We start from the raw sequence: 19,849 nt of genomic DNA on the forward strand, positions 1-19,849 counted from the left end.
CTTTAATTTTGCTTCTACACTTTGTTTCCATCCTTAGCCATATTTTTTTCTTTTTCTTTGGCTTTTGACTCCTTGATTCTATTTTTGGAGTTCTAACTCTTTATTTTCTTTTATTTATTTTTTATTTGGATTGAAACTTAGTTTTCTCATCTGAAGTGACTAACAAATTCTTGATTTCAAAGGTTCTTCTCTTTTCTATTCTTCATCTTTATTCTCAGACTTATTCAAAGAATTGGGTAGGTTGATTTTTTTTTGTTTTGTTTTGTTTTGTAACAGGGTAAAGGATTTGTGATTTATGAAAGGCTAAAGAAAGGCTCAGAGGGGCGACTAGCGGAAAATAATTCATAGGTTTGAATTTCTGGCTATATCGATCCAAAGAGGGCCTAAATTCTCGCTTAGGATATGATATAGTGATAAAGCAAGTGGACGTGTGATTTTTCTATCCGGATTTTACTTCTCCCTTGTGACATTTCTCAATTGTTCACTCATATAAGGCTTTAGGCTATATTCTCACAGGATTTGTAGAATAAGTACTCTAGCCTAGATTTCTGAAACTTACTGCCAACAATCATAGATACTCATGTAACATATTTATAGATAGATGCAAGGATTATTACCTACATATTAACCTAAGTTTCTAAAATCTATTCTAATGCAAAAGCTACGTGAGATTTCTAGATTATCAAGGGCCTAGAGAAGGAAATCAATACCAATATTCCTAAGTGTATAACATACTTTTTATTTATATTTTTAAAATTTTTATTTTTTTTAACTAGAAAACAAGTGCATATTATACATATCTATATCCTAACAGATGCCTTATTTACACGTGTTTATATGCCCCTCCCAAACAAGAAACATGCTTTGTTCTCAAAGTATTTAAATAAATAGGGTATAGAAATACCATGGAAACGCGTGAAATTCTGGGACATCTACAAAATAAGGTTAAAACATACTAATATAGAAAATAAAAACTGACGCAACTCGATATGAGTTCCACCTGTTATGGGGTTAACAAAAAACAAATTGCTTGGGACATAAGCAGACACTAACTGAAATAAAAACTAACTTTAACTCCCGTTTAATCATCATCCTCATTTCCCATTCCAAAGAGAGGGGTTCCTTCGCATCCTGCCATTCCTTGATAACTTGCCAAGCCCGCCGCCGTGTGTCTTCAACTTGTGCTAACCTGTCTAGTGTTACTATGTCTGATGGGGTGTAAGGAGCAACCAAATAAGGTTGCACCTGCCATCCTGGCCAAGTCATTACTCGAAATGAGTGAACCACCCAATTGGTGGGTCTCATGACTTCAACCCTTTTCCAATCTGTGAACTGGGTACAAAATTAAGGTAGATAACTGAGCATGATGCGGCAAACCAAAACAGGCATAAGAAGATACTTATGTCGCATGCTTTGGGCTCTCTTAGGACTAGCCACTAATACTTGGGGAATGTCATATCGGCGACGTCCCTCAGCTAAACCAAGAAAAAGGTCACCAGCGGTACTATTTGTAGAGGTAAATTGTCAATCCCCTAAAATATTCATCAGGATGAATAACATAGTGGTGCCTACATTTAGGGACAGGCTACCAAGGGCTATGTTGTAACGCCATTGGTCCATTATACAAAATACCCCTCCCCCATAATACTCATGGAAATATGTATAGTCATAGAGGTATGCATTATCGGTCATATATCCCCATGTGTGAATAGGATCAGGTATTGGTATTCCCGAAACTAATGCTACCACATACTTATTGAATTCTAGTGGTGTGTCATCAACCATGACGGAGAATTCTTGTTCTCCATCCTGGTTACAATAGAACTTAACATTATTGTAAAAAAATTTAGTAAGCTTAGGTGAATAAGAGTCGTCTTTACTTACCAGAAGATGCCTCCATCCGAACTGCATGATCCTTTCGCGGAACCAATGTCCATAAGTCTTGCTCCCCAACAAGTGTTCGAAAGAGTGCTCCGGTATTACTATAGGAGAAGTCATCACAAAACTACTCTCTAGAACATCTGCAACGATCCTGGAACAACCCACAAAAAATTGGAATTTTTCTTGCCCACGGTGTTCTGGGTGCGGGGAGTGCTCAACCTATGCCTGGATAGGGCGCGGGGTGCGCCTTGGTGATTTTCGAGTTCTAGGTACTTGGGCGTAGGGCACGGGTCGCGCTCAGGATGAAAAGTGGAATTCTAGTGTTGTGGGTGCAGGTCGCGTTCAGCTCTGGGCTTGGTAGGGCGCGACTCGCGCTCTGATGAAATTCGGGCTGACAGTGCCTAGGGAGTAGGTAGCGCTCCACTGGGGCGCGGGCGTGCTCCGAGCTGCTGAGTTGCTAAAATGGAGAAGAAAAATGGAAAACGTGGGAGTGAAAGGTGAGAGATGAAAGTGAGGTGTAGTATGGGTTATGAGTATAGAATGAATGAAGTTTTTATAGGTTTTAAGTTGCTAAACCGAATCGGGAAGTTGCCAAAAAGCTTTAAGGCAATTGCCGAAAACAAAAAATTTCCAAAACCGAAAACGGAAACAACTCATATTCTTGATTCTAAAACAACCCTAATATCTTTTAGATTGAATTTATGATAGAAACTGCCTAACTCATCGAGATTTCATCCTACCACAATATCTATTCATAGCCATGCCCATATTGGTAATATTTCCAACCTTCACTCCAAAACAAATTCTAAACTGGAGGATCATATCACAAATCATGCTAGAGTAAATAATACCACCCCCAAACAATTTGGGAAAGGTGGGATTAACGATAAAAACAATGCATAATTTGAAAAAAACCATATTATATTAAAATTGAAATTCAAACAACATTTAACAACCAAATTCAAATTTAACTACGGAATTCATAAATTAACATCCGAACTAAATAAAAAGAAAATACAAAACAACATCAACTCAGAATATTCCTAAACCACTCGCAGCTGGTAGTGGAAGGCACATGGGAAGGTGATGGCTCCTGAGCTCCTGATGGGCCAGAGCCATCCGTTCTGTGGCGACGACGCTCGTGCCTCACAGACTGCTCCTTAGAAGAAGAACCCGCCTGGGGTGGAAAATGTGCAAGCATATCGTCTCGAAACTTGCGCTGAGCTTCCATCTCAGCCCTTATCTGTGCCCAACGCTCATCCTCGCGCTGGGCACGAGTCTCAAAGTTATGATGCATGGTAGCCTGCCGAGTCCGGAGGTCTTCATAAATAGTATTGAGAGAATGCATGCCACGATAAATCATAGTCATGCGTTCTGCATCCGACCTACACCTCTCCAAGGCATTGACATCAAAACATGTTGTGTCCTCCTCATCCTCTTCAACTACCCTCTCTTCAGGCAACCTCCAAACTTTTTGGATACACTCCGTATAAATATAATGGTGCTCTTTCAAGCAAATCCTATCAGACGTCGGAGTCGCTCTCAAGGTCATCATGATCTTCGTTATCAAAACAAGGAGAGGTGCAATACTCTTCCCAACTCCCCTAATCATGTTACTCAAAAACTCCAAAATACAGAATTCATACTTCTGCTCCTGGAGTATCCATAGAACGTGAAGGCAGTTCATACCGATGTCGCTGACTTTCTCCTTGCCTATGACATTCCTACCAATCCACTGAGCTACAACCAGCTAGTTGGTTCTGAGAGATGACTGGCGAGCACAATGCGAGCTCGCATTGTAGTTCCCTTCCGAAACAGTCGCGTTCATCAAAGGCTCGATCCCAGTAAATTGGGAATCCTGTAATGTGGCATCAAGATGGCGTCTAGGTGGAATGCCTAAAATCTCAGCCAACAACCCAATAGATACTTCTCTGCTCCTCCCAACCACCTTAACAAAAATTCTATTCCCATCGAACTCCCTCGTCCTATAAAACTGTCGAACCAAATATTCATGGTAAAAATCGTCTGTCGAGTACCACAAACCACTCCAATCTCTCCTAACCATCTCGTCACCGTAAAACGGTGCGAAGTGGTCGACAGTAAACGCGTGCTCCGAAAAAATCCTACATCTTTGAGCCATTGATATTTTAGAACGATTTGGGGGTTTAAATGGAATGTGGGGATGGAGTTTGAGACTCCCTCACTAACAAAACAATGGTGGTGGCACGGTGGTGGTGCCACAGTACCAAATTCTTTGAGTTTTGGTTTTTTTCGGTGGTGGAAATTGTTGGGATTGGTGGAGGAATGTTTTGGAGAAGATTTGAAGTTGGAATTGTATTGTGGGCGTGGGTGTATTGAGGTTTCTTTTTATTTTTTTATTTTTGTTAGGGTTTGGAAGCTTTGTTAATGGCAGAAGTTAAAAACAAAATCGCAATTCTGTTTTAGAATTAGAGGAGGGAGACGCACGTGCGCTCTTTGGGCCCAAGCCTAAATCGTGTTTTCAAAAAAATTCGATTTTTTGCGCAACTTCAAACCAAAATCGCCGATTCGTTAGCAGTCCAATTTTTGCGAATAAGATATGGAAACGATCAGGAAAGAATTTCCAATCCAATGATCCATAAAACATTCAATTCCGACCATGGATGACATATAAGAAGATAGAAAATGCTTCAAAGTTCATGCATGACGTAAGTTATGCGAACGAATGAAATCTAAATTCATAGATAATGTCAACCCGAATCAAAATACAATTAAACATCCTAAGTAAGATAAATGGAAAATTGAACAATCCAGTACGGAAAACGAACACCCCACCCCCAAACAAATTTTAGACAACAGCGTTTAGAAAATTTGTTTTTAAAAGTGGGTCTTTTAAAGTCAGATTCCCGAGACTTCCTCAATTACTATGTTTATGATTTTAACAATTTTTATTTTTTTATGAAAAAGATTTAATATAAGAAAAACAAGAAAGCAATAAATGTATAATTCACACCATAAAAGAACATGACTAAAAAACCGAGAAAACATGCAAGAGTGGAAAATGTGAATTATGTTAACCGTGGACTTAGGATCTGGTACTTACAGCCACACACTCCATAGGGAGAGCCCGGTTACCTGAATGGTGCACTTACAAATATATGAAAATAAAAGGAAGTACACCAACGAAAAGGTCAGTCCGCATAGATAGGGTCCTGTAAAAGGACTTCCTCTACATCAGGGGACAAAAGCTCATGGAAATGTTTCAACCGTTGGCCATTAACGTGAAAGGTACTATTGTCCTTGGGATTTACCAAGGTGATTGCCTCGTGAGGGGTGATTTCAGTAACCAGAAAAGGACCAGACCAACGTATTTTTAATTTCCCTGGAAAAATATGTAGACGGGAGCTATAAAGTAAGACCTTTTGACCTACCATGAACTCTTTGCGCAAGATTTGCTTATCGTGAACACGTTTCATGTTAGCTTTATAATCCTTCGCGAGATCATAAGAATCGCTATGGATTTCTTCAAGCTCATTCAATTGCAACTTGCGCTTGACACCCGCCTCATCAAAATTGAAGTTAAGGCTTTTTATAGCCCACATAGCGCGGTGCTCCAATTCAACAGGCAAATGAGAAGGTTTCCCAAATACAAGTCTAAAGGGCGACATACTTATAAGAGTTTTGAAAGCAGTCCTATATTCCCATAAGGCATCAGTTAGACGCTTTGACCAATCTTTCCTATCAGGATTTACAGTTGTTTCTAAATTTTTTTTGATTTCCCTATTTGAAACTTCTTCTTGTCCGCTAGTTTGTGGATGATACGGAGTTGCTACCTTATGTGTAACTCCATACTTTTTTACTAAGGACGCAACAACTCTGTTGCAAAAATGTGTTCCACTATCACTAATGATGGCTTTAGGAATGCCAAAACGATAGAAAATATACTCCTTAACAAAAAACACCACTGTCTTATAGTCATTGCTACGACAAGCCATGACCTCTATCTATTTAGACACGTAGTCCATGACAACTAAGATATAAATGAAACCGTGGGAAATAGGAAAATGACCCATGAAATCAATGCCCCATACGTTAAAAACTTCTACCACCATGATTAGATTTAATGACATCATATTACGCTTCGTGATTCGCCCAAGTTGTTGGCAACGAACACACGTCTTACAATGCACTTGGGCATCCTTAAAAAGAGTAGGCCAATAAAACCCACATTGAAGAATTTTAGTAGCTGTTTTCATACCACTAAAATGGCTACCACACTCTTTGTCATGGCAGAATGAGAGAACCTCATTATATTCCCATTGGAGAATACAACGACGAATAATCTGATCTGCACAATACTTGAAAAGGTAGGGCTCATCCCAGTAGTATAGCTTAACTCTGGCCAATAACTTCTTACGTTCATTTCTTGAGCAATTATAAGGAATAACATTAAACGCTAAATAAGTCACAATGTCAGCATACCATAGTGCAGAAAAAATAGCATACAGATGCTTATCAGGAAAAGAGTCTGGTATGGTACTTGAGAAATGAATTTCGAAAATTAGTTTTCAAAAACTAAAATATTTTTACAGCATGAGAAAAATGAATTTTAATGATGAGTCAGGGATATATATTCTATACTACTTAGTGTTCAAATTGATAGATAGTTGATATTATTGATTTCATTACCGCTTAGACTATTTATTTTGCTCGGACATAGTTCTTGTTGATAGAATTCTTTATCAAGGCACTACCATAATACTTGGTCAGTTTTGTACTTTTGCTAGAAGAGAGATTTAAACCCCTAGTAAACTGGAAGTAGAATTTTTAGACTTAGCCCGTGAGACTTAAGCTTTATACCCATTCTTTGGAGAGTTTTACGAAAAATCCGAGTCTTAGTGACTCAACATCTTTCAGTTCTTTATGTTGTTTTAATATAGTCTCATTATTCGTTGATTTGGTTAATCACGAAATGACTTCAACTGGGGAGATAGCCATTAGGTCTTATAGTCTATTCGAAACAGAGTATCATACTGATAAGTCAAGTAGTAAACCTATTCAGCCTTTATCCCACCTTGTAGGACCATCATGTTAAACCCTTTTGAGCCTTACAATAAGCCATTTTCTTTCTCTTTGTCCTAGAACAGCTCTTATATCATAATCAGATCAGATGCATCACACATGATCTCAAATGGCTGGCTCCAGTCGGGAGCACGAATGATTGGTGCTGAAGTGAATGCTTCCTTTAACTTCATAAAAGCTTCGACACATGAGGTATCAAAATCAAAGACAATATCTTTCCCTAACAGATGTGACAGCGATCTTGCAATTCTGCTGAAGTCCTTGATAAATCGACGGTAGAATCCCACGTGACCTAGGAAGGCACGGATATCTTTGACAGTTCTCGGTTTGGGTAGATCCTTTATAATATCAATCTTCGCTCGATCTACCAGAATTCTTTCCTTTGAAACTTGGTGACCCAGCACTATCCTTTCCTTTACCATGAAGTGACACTTTTCCCAATTCATAACCAAGTTGGTATCGCAACAACGTTTAAGGACTAAGGAGAGTTGGTGTAGGCAATCCTCAAAAGATGATCCACAAACTGAAAAATCATCCATAAAAACTTCCATGTATTTCTCCACCATGTCGTCAAAAATACTCATCATGCATTGTTGAAAAGTGACCGGTGCATTGCATAGACCAAAAGGTAGGTGAATGTTCCGAACGGACATGTGAATGTGGTTTTCTCTTGGTCCTCAGGGTGAATATGGATTTGAAAATATCCTGAGTAACCATCAAGAAAGCAGTAGTAAGCTTGTCCAGCTAATCTTTTTAACATCTGATCAATGAATGGTAATGGAAAATGTTCTTTCCTTGATGCGCTATTCAGCTTCCTGTAATTGATGCAAACTCTCCATCCAGTCTGAATCCTAGTTGGAATCAACTCATTGTTCTCGTTCTCGATCACTGTGGTTTCGGACTTCTTCGGCACAACTTGAACTGGACTAACCCATTGACTATCAGAAATAGGGTAGATAATGCCGGCGTCAAGGAGTTTGACGACCTATTCTCGAACTACTTCCTTCATCTTTGGATTAAGCCTCCTCGGTGGTTGCTTAAAAGTCTTGTAATCCTTTTCCAAATGAATCATATGTTGAACTTGTAGGAACCGTTATTCAGAATGCAAATATTTCTACAAACCGCGAGAACCCACGCGCAGCGGAATCAATGGGGTTCTCACGATTTGTGATTGGAAAACATACCTTTGAATCCAATTTAGATAACTCTGAGAATCCAAGCTTTATCAAATCCGAAATCAATTCCTTGATCTTCTGTTGTATTCCTTTAGAACAGATTGGACGTTGTGTGGACAACGATATACCAACCCCCTTCTTTCTCTCAAGATCAAAAATGAATTCAGATCTACTTTTCTTGCCTCTTTTTCAGAACAATGAATAGTGAATTTTAGCCAGAGAAAGATTATTCTATTTATAGGTTACAACAGGGACCATGAGGAGAAATTAGGGTTGGGCCTTCTGACGCGCTTGGGCTTCCCATGTCGCCCTGAACACACTGCCCAAGTCTGTCAACAAATGGCTTATTCCACTAAAGGCCATTGTTGCACTACCGCCCTAATCCCAAATTACGTGTCAGCGTTTATGGGCTCCATATTATATGCTCGTTGATCTCCCCGTGTTTTAGATATCGAATGTCCGTTGATTAAGTCAAGTTACTGACAACTACATTAATTAACTTCTTATGTCCTTGAGTAGTACCACTCAATCTCATTGTCATGTCGGAATAAATCCACCTGCAGGGTTTACATGACAATCTTTTTGAGCTCCTCAAGGGGACATCATCAACCCGACTTCTTGCGGGACATGGATTCCTTCTATAATTAACAACACACCTTACATACAATATCATTACCCAATCCATCGAGTTTGTTGATTCACAAATGAATCTCACTCATTGATGATTTAAAGCAATGTACAATACATATAAGTGCCCGTTATTATATCCGGATTAGGAGGACAAACATCCATAATAACAAAGGCGTTTGTTCTGTTATATAGTCAGTATAAGGAGAAACAACCTCACTTGGTCCTGTTCAATACACACAAAGTGTACTAGTATAATCCTATAGGCAAGATAGACAAATACCAGATTATACTACAACCGTACTAATGGTTTGTCCAAACCCATCTAGGTTGTGAACGATTACTTATACTTTATAAGGTACTGATGATATGATCTTCTGTGTGTTCACACCATATCATCTACAACATAAAGTATTAGACACATGCATATAACTAATATGCATAACATTTGTCCATATGATTCTTATTCAAAAAATGAAGAATTAGAGTTAATACAAAAGTAATACTTTTAGTATATAACCTTATCAGAACTATCATAGGGCTGATCCCCTTGATATCATCAATTGTCCAACCTATAGCTGATTTGTGTTCCTTTAAAAGTGCTACTAACCTGGATTCCTGCTCCTCAGTCAAATCTGATGCAATGACTACTGGGTAGGTTCCCAAATCTCCCAAGAAAATATACTTGAGTGTAGATGACAAATGTTTCAATTTTAGCTTAGGCGGCTCCTTCTTAAGCTCTTTAGATGGTCCATCAGGCATAGGTGATTCAAACTTTTCTCTGAACTTGCTGTCATCCATGACAGGTGATGAATCCAAAATCGCATTGATTGCCTCGACACTAAGTTGCACACAATCTGAGTCTGTCAGAGCTTTCAATAACTCGTCAGTAGGATATGAATGAGTCAGATAATCCTGTGCTAACGCTTCAATCATACATACCTCGTTCACAGCACACACCTCTTGTGGTTGCTATAACATATGGAAAATATTGGTCTCGACTCTCATATTACCAAAGGATAATGTCATATTACCGTTTCGACAGTTGATGAGTGCATTTGTAGTGGCCAAGAATGGTCTGCCTAGAATGATTGGTATCTGCCTACCAGATGTAGGTTATGTGTCGAGTACTATGAAATCAACCGGATAATAGAAATCTTCGATCTTGACTATGATGTCTTCAATGATTCCTCTAGGTATCTTCACTGATCTATCTGCCAACTGTAAACTAACATCAATCGGTTTTAGATCCTTCAAGCCTAACTTCTCGTAGATGAAATATGGTAGAAGATTCACACTAGCACCCAAATCTAATAAAGCTTGCTCCTCCAAAGAATCTCCAATTCTGCATGTAACAGTTGGACTTCCAAGATCTTTCAATTTCACAACCACTAGATTATGTAGGTATGATGAACATCTTTGAGCGATAAAAGCTTCTTTCGGAATGTTGGTCTTCTTTTTCACTAGATCTTTCACGAACTTGGCATACGAGGGAACTTGCTTGATGGCGGTCAGAAATGGGATATTAATATGCAAATCCTAAAATACATCGCAAATCTCCTTGTACTGGTCATCCTTTCTGGTATCCACTAGTTTCGAAGGAAACGGTGCTGGCGGATTCTTCAATATCGGTTCTCTTCGTTCAACTTCGGTTGGCTTAGTAACAGATAATGGAGTGACAAGTGGAGTCACTCATGATGGCTTCTTCTTACTTACTTCCATAGTAGTTCCTTCAACTTCTTTTGCAATAGTTTCTTCAGCAGGTGGCACAACACTAGATATATCTAGAGTGTTAGAACTAGGTGGGATGGTGGGGTCATAAGTTATCTTAGGCTCCGCAAAATCTTTTCCTGGTTCATAGACAATCTTGTTATCAACTTTCTTGCCTGATCTCAGAGTGGTGACAACATTAACTTGGTCATTCGACTGAGTAATCTCCAGGTTATCCACCTACAGGACACCTCTTCCTTTCGGATTTGGCTTCGTCTGGCTTGGTAATTGATAAGAGACCAAAACTATAGTTTTAACCCCTTAACAATAATACTTTTAGACCAATTATGCGAGTAATAAATAAGAGTTAATGCTAATTACGTGCTTTTATGTATTTCAGGCATTGAAGTCAATTATGTGCAGAAATGTGACACTTTGGGGATATAAAGGAGCAAAGGGTTGGTTGCTAAGAAGTTCTGGGATTAAAGGCCAAGACGGGCAGAAACAACATACAAAAGTCAGCAGAATTTTCGAAGATCGTATCTTTGGACTCAGGCCTCGAAATTTGGCATACCTTATGTCAAAACGACCGGCTCGGAATGAGCTTTCCAATGGTCCAAACATTGACCTAATCAGAGCAGCAAAAAATTGACTAAAAGCCTGTTAAAGTCAAAGCCAGCTGAAAAGAGCCCTGTGGACTGAAGAAATTGGGCTTTGGGCTCGATTTTTCGGCCCAAAACATAGACCCTCAGCCCATGCATGAAAATGTGGATCTGGTCTCCTCAATTTCCACACAAAAGACTTAGCTCTTAAGGATTAATTAGCTTAGGTTAGAGGTAGCCATTAGAGTAGCAATTAAAAAAAGCTTAGTTCTAGATCTAGTGTTTGGATTTTAATTAATTAGTTTCCATTCCATGTTTTAGTTTCATTCCTTGTTTTAGATTAGTTATTTGAATCATTGAATATCATTCATTAGATAAATAAAATAGTTAGTTCTTGTTAAATTCGATTTTGTTATTTATTGAATTACTTAGATCTAAATTCAGTTATTAGTTGTTATTCAATTCTTAGTTGTTAATTTAGATTTCAACTATTGTTTAGTTAAATTCAATAAAGGTAGAATTTTTATATTATGTCTTATTCAATTTTATTTGGAAATGATAGTTTGATGAATCGAGGCTAAACCGTCATTAGAGGGGTTTGATGAAGCCTTGATGAAAACTTGATTTTGTTAGCTTAGAATCGCTATAAGAGTCTATTCCACTCTAGAAGGTCGTTGATTCGCCATGAGAATGGGTGGACATCCTCACATGCTAGTTATGAATTAATAGATATGCTATGTATAATTAGGGATTAGAACGACCAATTCTTACTCTAAGAACGTAAGAATTGGATTACAACAATCTATGCTAGTTTCTTAAGTTGGATTCAAGGTGGATTCAATTCCCCCCTAATCCTTATTCTAGATTCAAACCTTAGTATTCCGTAGCATTTTGTAGTATAATTCGTAATTCTCTCATTAACTTTGGTAGGATTGATAGTCGTCGGAAACTTGAATGCTAAAGAACTAGGAGTGGAACGAATCTTCTATTACGACTCTACTTCAATAGTATTGAGAGTAGAAATCTTTGATAAGTCTAGTATAAGTTCAGTTTTTAGTTTTACTTGCGTTTAGAGTTTCATCACTTTATTCATAAATAAAACTATTCAATTTTACTAGTATCCTAATAGATGCCTTAATTACACGTGTTTCTATGCCCCCCCCAAACAAAAAGAATGATTTGTCCTCAAAGTTTTTAAATAACTAGGGTAGAGAAATACCATTGAAACGCGTGAAATTCTGGAGCATCTGCAAAATAAGGTTAAACATACTAATATAGAAAAGAAAAACTGACGCAACTCTATAAGAGTTCCACCCGTTATGGGGTTAATGAGAAATAGATTGCTTGGGACATAAGCAGACACTAACTGAAATAAAAACTAACCTTAACTCCCGTTTAAGCATTTTTCCTCCTCATCCTTAATGAAGAAATGAGGTTCCTTCTCATCCTGCCACGCATGGTTATATGAAATGGAGGATCTGTATTGATTACAGACGTTTAAATGCCATGACATGAAATGATCATTTTCCTTTACCCTTTATAGATCAGATGCTTGAACATTTAGCTGGTCATGCTTTTTATTGTTTTTTGGACGGCTACTCTGGCTATTTCCAAATTATTATTGATATTGATGACCAAGAAAGACTACCTTCACATGTCCTTTTGGAACACATGCCTATAAACGAATGGCTTTTGGCCTGTGTAATGCTCCTGGTACCTTCCAGCAGTGTATGCTTCATATATTTAGTGACATGGTAGAGCGTTTCATGGAAGTGTTCATAGATGATTTTTCTATCTTTGGAGACTCTTTCACCAAATGCCTGTCTAACCTGTCTAAAGTTTTAACACGATGTGAAGAGAAGAGTCTCGATTTAAATTGGGAAAAATGTCACTTTATGGTGAAAAAAGGCATAGTACTAGGTCACATCGTATCTAGCGATGGCATCAAAGTAGGTAAGGCCAAACTAAATAAGATAGCGACTCTACCTATACCATGGATTATCCGTGATATTAGAGCCTTCCGAGGCCATGCAGGTTTTTATAGGCGTTTTATCAAAGATTTTTCAAAAATAGCTAGACCCTTAACTAATATGCTTTTAAAGGAGGCCATCTTTGATTTTAATTTTAACTATAAATAGGCTTTTGAAACTTTAAAAGTTGCCTTAACTTCTGCACCCATTATATAGCCTCCCGATTGGTCTAAACCTTTCGAACTCATGTGTGATGCTAGTGATTATGCAGTTGGTGCTGTCTTGGGACAGAAACTAGATAATAAATCCACTATTATTTATTGTGCTAGTAAAACTCTAAACGATGCTCAAAGGAATTATACAACTACTGAAAAAGAATTCTTAGCTATCGTGTATGCTTTAGATAAGTTTCGTCTTTATTTGGTTGGTTCTAAGACTCTAGTTTACATGGACCATGCAGCCCTTAGGTACCTTCTCACTAAGAAGGATGTTAAACAGAGATTGATCCGATGGATTCTTCTCCCGCAAGAATTCACATTAGAAATAAAGGACAACCGAGGGGTTGAAAATGTAGTTGCCGACCACTTATCTAGACTTACAAACGACGATGATAGTGATTCTGACTCCATACTGGACTCTTTTCCGGATGAGCATCTGTATGCTATTTTTTCTACACCATGGTATGCTGACATTGTGAATTATTTAGCGTCTGATGTTATTCTTTATGATTGGTCAAGAAATGAACGTAAGAAGTTCTTGGCCAGAGTTAAGCTATACTACTGGGATGAGCCCTACCTTTTCAAGTATTGTGCGGATCAGATTATTTGTCGTTGTATTCCCCAATGGGAATATAATGGGGTTCTCTCATTCTGCCATGACAAAGAGTGTGGTGGCCATTTTAGTGGTATGAAAACAGTTGCTAAAATTCTTCAATGTGGGTTTTATTAGCCTACTCTCTTTAAAGATGCCCAAGTGCATTGCAAGACGTGCATTCGTTGCTAAGATCTTGGGCGAATCACGAAGCGTAATATGATGCCATTGAATCCAATATTGGTGGTAGAAATTTTTAACGTATGGGGTATTGATTTCATGGGTCCTTTTCCAGTTTCACACATCTTCATTTATAGTCTAGTCGCTGTGGACTACGTGTCTAAATGGATAGAGGCCATGGCTTGCCGTAGCAATGACCATAAGACAGTTTTGTAGATTTGGCATTCCCAAAGCCATCACTAGTGATGGTGGAACACATTTTTGCAATAGAGTTGTTGCATCTCTAGTGAAAAAGTATGGAGTTACATATAAAGTAGCAACTCCGTATCATCCATAAACTAGCGGACAAGTAGAAGTTTCTAATAGGGAAATCAAAAAGATAACATGAAACGTGTTCACGATAAGCAAATCTTGCGCAAAGAGTTTATGGTAGGTCAAAAGGTCTTACTTTACAGCTCCCGTCTACATATTTTTCCAGGGAAATTAAAAATCCGTTGGTCTGGTCCTTTTCTGGTTACTGAAATCACCCCTCATAGGGCAATCACCTTGGTAAATCCCAAGGACAACAATACCTTTCAAGTTAACAACCAACGGTTGAAACATTTTCACGAGCTATTGCCCCTTGATGTAGAGGAAGTCCTCTTACAGGACCCTGTCTATGAGGACTGGCCTTTTTCATTGGTGTACTTCATTTCATTTCCATATATTGTTAAGTGCACCATTCAGGTAATCGGGCCCTCCTTATGGAGTGTGTCGCTGTAAGTACTGTATCCTAAGACCACGTTAAACATAATTCACGTTTTTCGGATTTTGAGTCATGTTCTTCTATGGTGTGAATTATGCATTTATTGCTTTATTATTTTTCTTATATTAAACCTTATTCATAAAAAATAAAAAATTGTTAAAATCATAAAACTAGTAATTTAGGAAGTCTCGGAAATCTGACTTTAAAAGACCCACTGTTAAAACAAATTTTCAAACTCTGTTGTCTAAAATTTGTTTGGGGGTGGGATGTTCGTTTTTCTATAATGGATTGTTCAACTTTCCATTTTGTTCCTTAGGCCGTTTAATCGTATTTCAATTCGAAGTGACATTATCTATGAATTTAGAGCTCATTCGTTCGCATAACTTGCGTCATGCACGCACTTCGAGGCATTTTCCATCTTCTTATATGTCATCCATAGTCGGAATAGGGTGTTTTATGGATCATTGGATTGGAAATTCTCTCCTGATCATTTCCATAGCTTATTCGCAAAAATTGGATCGGTAACGAAGCGGCAATTTTTGTTTGAAGTTGTGCGAAAAAACGACAAAATCAAATTGGGCTTGGGCCCAATCTCGCGCGCACGTGCATCCCTTTCCTTCAACCCAACAGTCGCGATTTCACCTCAAAACTGCCATTAACAAAGTTTAAACTTCAAAACCTAACTAAAAAAAAAAAAAAAAAAAAGAAATCTAATTACACCCACGTCCATCAATTAAATCAACCCTAAATCTTCTCCAAATCATTCCCCCACCAATTCCCACCACCAAACATTAGAAAAAAAACAAAAAAATTATTGAATTTTAATTGCCACGCCACCACCACTGTTTGGTTAGTGAGGTTATCTCAAACTCCATCCCCACATTCAAGTTAAACCCCCACATCGTCCCAAATCTTAAGATGGCTCAAAGACGTCGGATTTTGCCGAAGCACGCATTTACTGCCGACCATTTCGCGCCGTTTTATGGTGACGAAATGGTTAGGAGAGATTGGAGTGGTTTGTGGAACTCCACAGAGGATTTTTACCATAAAGATTTGGTCTGACAGTTTTATAAGACGAGGGAGTTAGATGGAAATAGGATTTTTGTTAAGGTGGCTGGGCGTAGGAGAGAAGTATCTACTGGGTTGTTAGCTGAGATTTTAGGCATTCCGCCTAGACGCCATCTCGATGCCACACTACAGGATTCCCAATTTACTAGGGTCGAGCCTTTGATGAACGTGACTATTTCGGAAGGGAACTACAATGCGATCTCACATTGTGTTCGCCAGTCGTCTCTAAGAACCAACCAGTTGGCTGTAGCTAAGTGGATTGGTAGGAATGTCATAGGAAAAGAGAAAGTCAGTGACATCGGTCTGAACTGCCTTCACATTCTATGGATACTCCAAGAGCAGAAGTACGAGTTTTGTATTTTGGAGTTTTTGGGTAACATGATTAAGGGAGTTGGGAAGAGTATTGCACCTCTCCCTATTTTGATAACCAAGATCATGATGACCTTGAGAGTGACTCTGACTTCTGATAAGATTTGACTGAAAGATTACCAAAATCCTCATATTTATACGGAGTGTATCTAGAGAGTTTGGAGGTTGTCTGAAGAGAGGGTAGTCAAGGAGGATGACTCGGAGGATGAGGAGGACACGGCCTATTTTGATGCCGATGCCTTGGAGAGGTGTAGGTCGGATGCAGAACGCATGGCTGTGATTCATCGTGGCATGCATTCTCTCAATACTATTTGTGAAGACCTCTGAACTCGGCAGGCTACCATGCATCATAACATTGAGACCCGTGCCCAGCACGATGATGAGTGGTGGGAACAGACGAGGGCCAAGATAGAAGCTCAGTGCAAGTTCCGAGACGATATGCTTGCACGCTTTCCACCCCAGGGGGGGTGCTTCTTCTGAGGAGTAGTTTGTGAGGCACGAGCGTCATCGCCGCAGGACTGATGGCTCTGGCCCATCAGGAGCTCAGGAGACATCACCTTCCCATGTCCCTTCCACTACCAGCAGCGAGTGGTTTAGGAATATTATGAGTTGATGTTGTTTTGTATTTGCTTTTTATTTTAGTTCGGATGTTAATTTATGAATTCCATATTTAATTTTGAATTTGGTTGTTAAATGTTGTTTGAATTTCCGTTTTAATATAATCCGGTTCTTTTTAAATTGTGCATTGTTTTTATCATTAATCCCACCTTCCCGAATTGTTTGGGGGTGGTATTATGTATTATAGCATGATTTTTGATATGATCCTCCGGTTAAGAATTTGTGTTGGAGTGAGGGTTGAGAATATTGCCGATATGGGCAGGGCTATGAATAGATATTGTGATAGGATGAAATCTCGATGAATTAGGCAGTTTCTATCCTAAATTCAACCTAAAAGATATTAGGTTGGTTTTGGAATAGAGAATATGGGTTGTTTCCGTTTTCGGGTTTGGAAATTTTTTGTTTCCGGCAATTGCCTTAAAACTTTTTAGTAACTTCCCGATTAGTTTTAGCAACTTAAAACCTATAAAAACTTCATTCATTTTATACTCACAACCCACACTACACCTCACTTTCATCTCTCACTTTTCACTCCCACGATTCCCATCTTCTTATCCATTTTAGCACTATCAGCAGCTCGGAGCACGCCTGCTCCCTAGTGGAGCGTGACCTGCGCCCTAGGCACTCTCTCGAGAATTTCATCGAGCGACCGCGCCCTACCAAGCCCCTCGAAAGCCGAGTGCGACCTGCGCCCACAACACTAGAATTCCAGTTTTCATCCTGAGCGCGACCCACACCCATCCCAGGCACAAAGTGAGCGCGACCTGTGCCCAAGTGCCTGGAACTCGAAAATCACCAAGGTGCACCCCATGCCCTATCCAGGCATAGGGGGAGCGCACCCTGCGCCTAGAACCCTGTAGGCAAGAAAAACTCCAATTGTTTGTGGGTTATTCCAGGATCCTTCGTAGCTATTCCAGCACATTTATTAGGGATGATATTCCTTCGTATCATACCAGAACAATCTTTCGAAGACTTGTTCCAAAGTGACACCTATGGTGCGTGGTTTCACGAAGTGATCATTCTAGCAGGATGGGAGCCACTATTGGTAAGTCCTGATGAACTTTATTCTCCCGCACTTACATCTTATTTTTATGATAATTGTAAGTTCTTTGATAGACCAGATGGAGAACAAGTGTTCTCCATCACCATCGGGGATGAACCAATGGAAATTACCAGGTTCTTGTTAGCCTTTGCTCTCGGACTTGCTATGCCCGCTGAAATACAAGACTCATGGGCCTATTTGGTAGATAATATGTACCTCTATAACTATGAGGATTTGCATGAGCATTATGGGGCAGGAATCTTTAGGATAGAGGACCAAGGGGAATATAACGCCCCTTGGTAGCCCTCCGGTCCATGAACGATTAACACGATGATGTTTTTATAATGCTAAACATATTAGGGGAGTGACATTTTTCTTCTGCGAATGATGCCACTTGCGACGTTTTCCTTGCTCTAGCTGAGGGACGTCTGCTATATGACCTTCCCAAGACATTAATGTCTAGTTTAGCACGAGCCCAGAACATGAGGCATAAGTATCTTCTTATGCCTGTTTTAGTTTGCCGTATTATGCTATGTTTCTTCCCTGTTTTTTGTGCCCGTTACACAGATCGGGTAGGGGTCGACACTGTGAGACCCACCAATTCTATTATTCGATTTTTTCGTGCAATGACTTGGCCGGGATGGCAAGTACAACCTCATTTGGTTGCCGCCTATACCCCATCCGACCAAGTGGCGCTTGACAGGTTAGCTATAGTAGACGATAAGTGGCATGAAGCCTGGCAAATTAGCATGGCGTGGCAGGATGAGAAGGAACCTCATTTCTTCATTAAGGATGAGGAGGAAAATGCTTAAATGGGAGTTAAGGTTAGTTTTTATTTCAGTTAGTGTCTGCTTATGTCCCAAGCAATCTATTTCTCATTAACCCCATAACGGGTGGAACTCTTATAGAGTTGCGTCAGTTTTTCTTTTCTATATTAGTATGTTTAACCTTATTTTGCAGATGCTCCAGAATTTCAAGCGTTTCAATGGTATTTCTCTACCCTAGTTATTTAAATACTTTGAGGACAAATCATGCTTTTTGTTGGGGGGGGGGGGGTGGGGCATAGAAACACGTGTAATTAAGGCATCTGTTAGGATATAGATATGTATAATATGCACTTGTTTTCTAGTTAAAAAAATTAAAAAAAATTAAAAAATATAAATAAAAAGTATGCTATACACTTAGGAATATTGGTATTGTTTTCTTTCTCTATGCTCTCAATAATCTAGAAGTCTCACATAGCTTTTGCATTAGAATAATTTTTAGAAACTTAGGCTAATATGTAGGTAATAATCCTTGCATCCATCTATAAATATGTTACATGAGTATCTATGATTGTTGGCTGTAAGTTTCTGAAACCTAGGCTAGAGTACTTATTCTACAAATCCTGTGAGAATATAGCCTAAAGCCTTATATGAGTGAACATTTGAGAAACGACACAAGGGAGAAGTAAAATCCGGATAGAGAAATCACAAGTCCACTTGCTTGATTACTATACCATATTCTAAGCAAGAATTTAGGCTTTCTTTGGATCGATATAGCCTAAAATTCCAACCTATGAATTATTTTCCGCTAGTCCCCCCTCTAAACTTTTCTTTAGCCTTTCATAAACCACAAATCCTTTACCCTGTTACAAAACAAAACAAAATAAAAAATCAACCTACTTAATTCTTTGAATTAGTCTGAGAATAGAGATGAAGAATAGAAAAGAGAAGAACCTTTGAAATAAAGAATTCGTTAGTCGCTTCAGAAGAGAAAAGTAAGTTTCCATCCAAATAAAAAAAATAATAATAAAAATAAAAATAAAAATAAAAATAAAATAAAAGGAAATAAAGAGTTAGAACTCGAAAAATAGAATCAAGGAGTCAAAAGCCAAAGAAAAAGAAAAAAAAAATGGCTAAGGATGGAAACAAAGTGTAGAAGCGAAAATAAAGAATAAGGTTCTCTAGTTACATAATATGAAGACTCTATTATCTCAGACTTGTCCTGTT

The sequence above is a fragment of the Coptis chinensis genome, chromosome 4, assembly GCF_015680905.1.
Source record: "Coptis chinensis isolate HL-2020 chromosome 4, ASM1568090v1, whole genome shotgun sequence".
NCBI lineage: Eukaryota > Viridiplantae > Streptophyta > Magnoliopsida > Ranunculales > Ranunculaceae > Coptis > Coptis chinensis.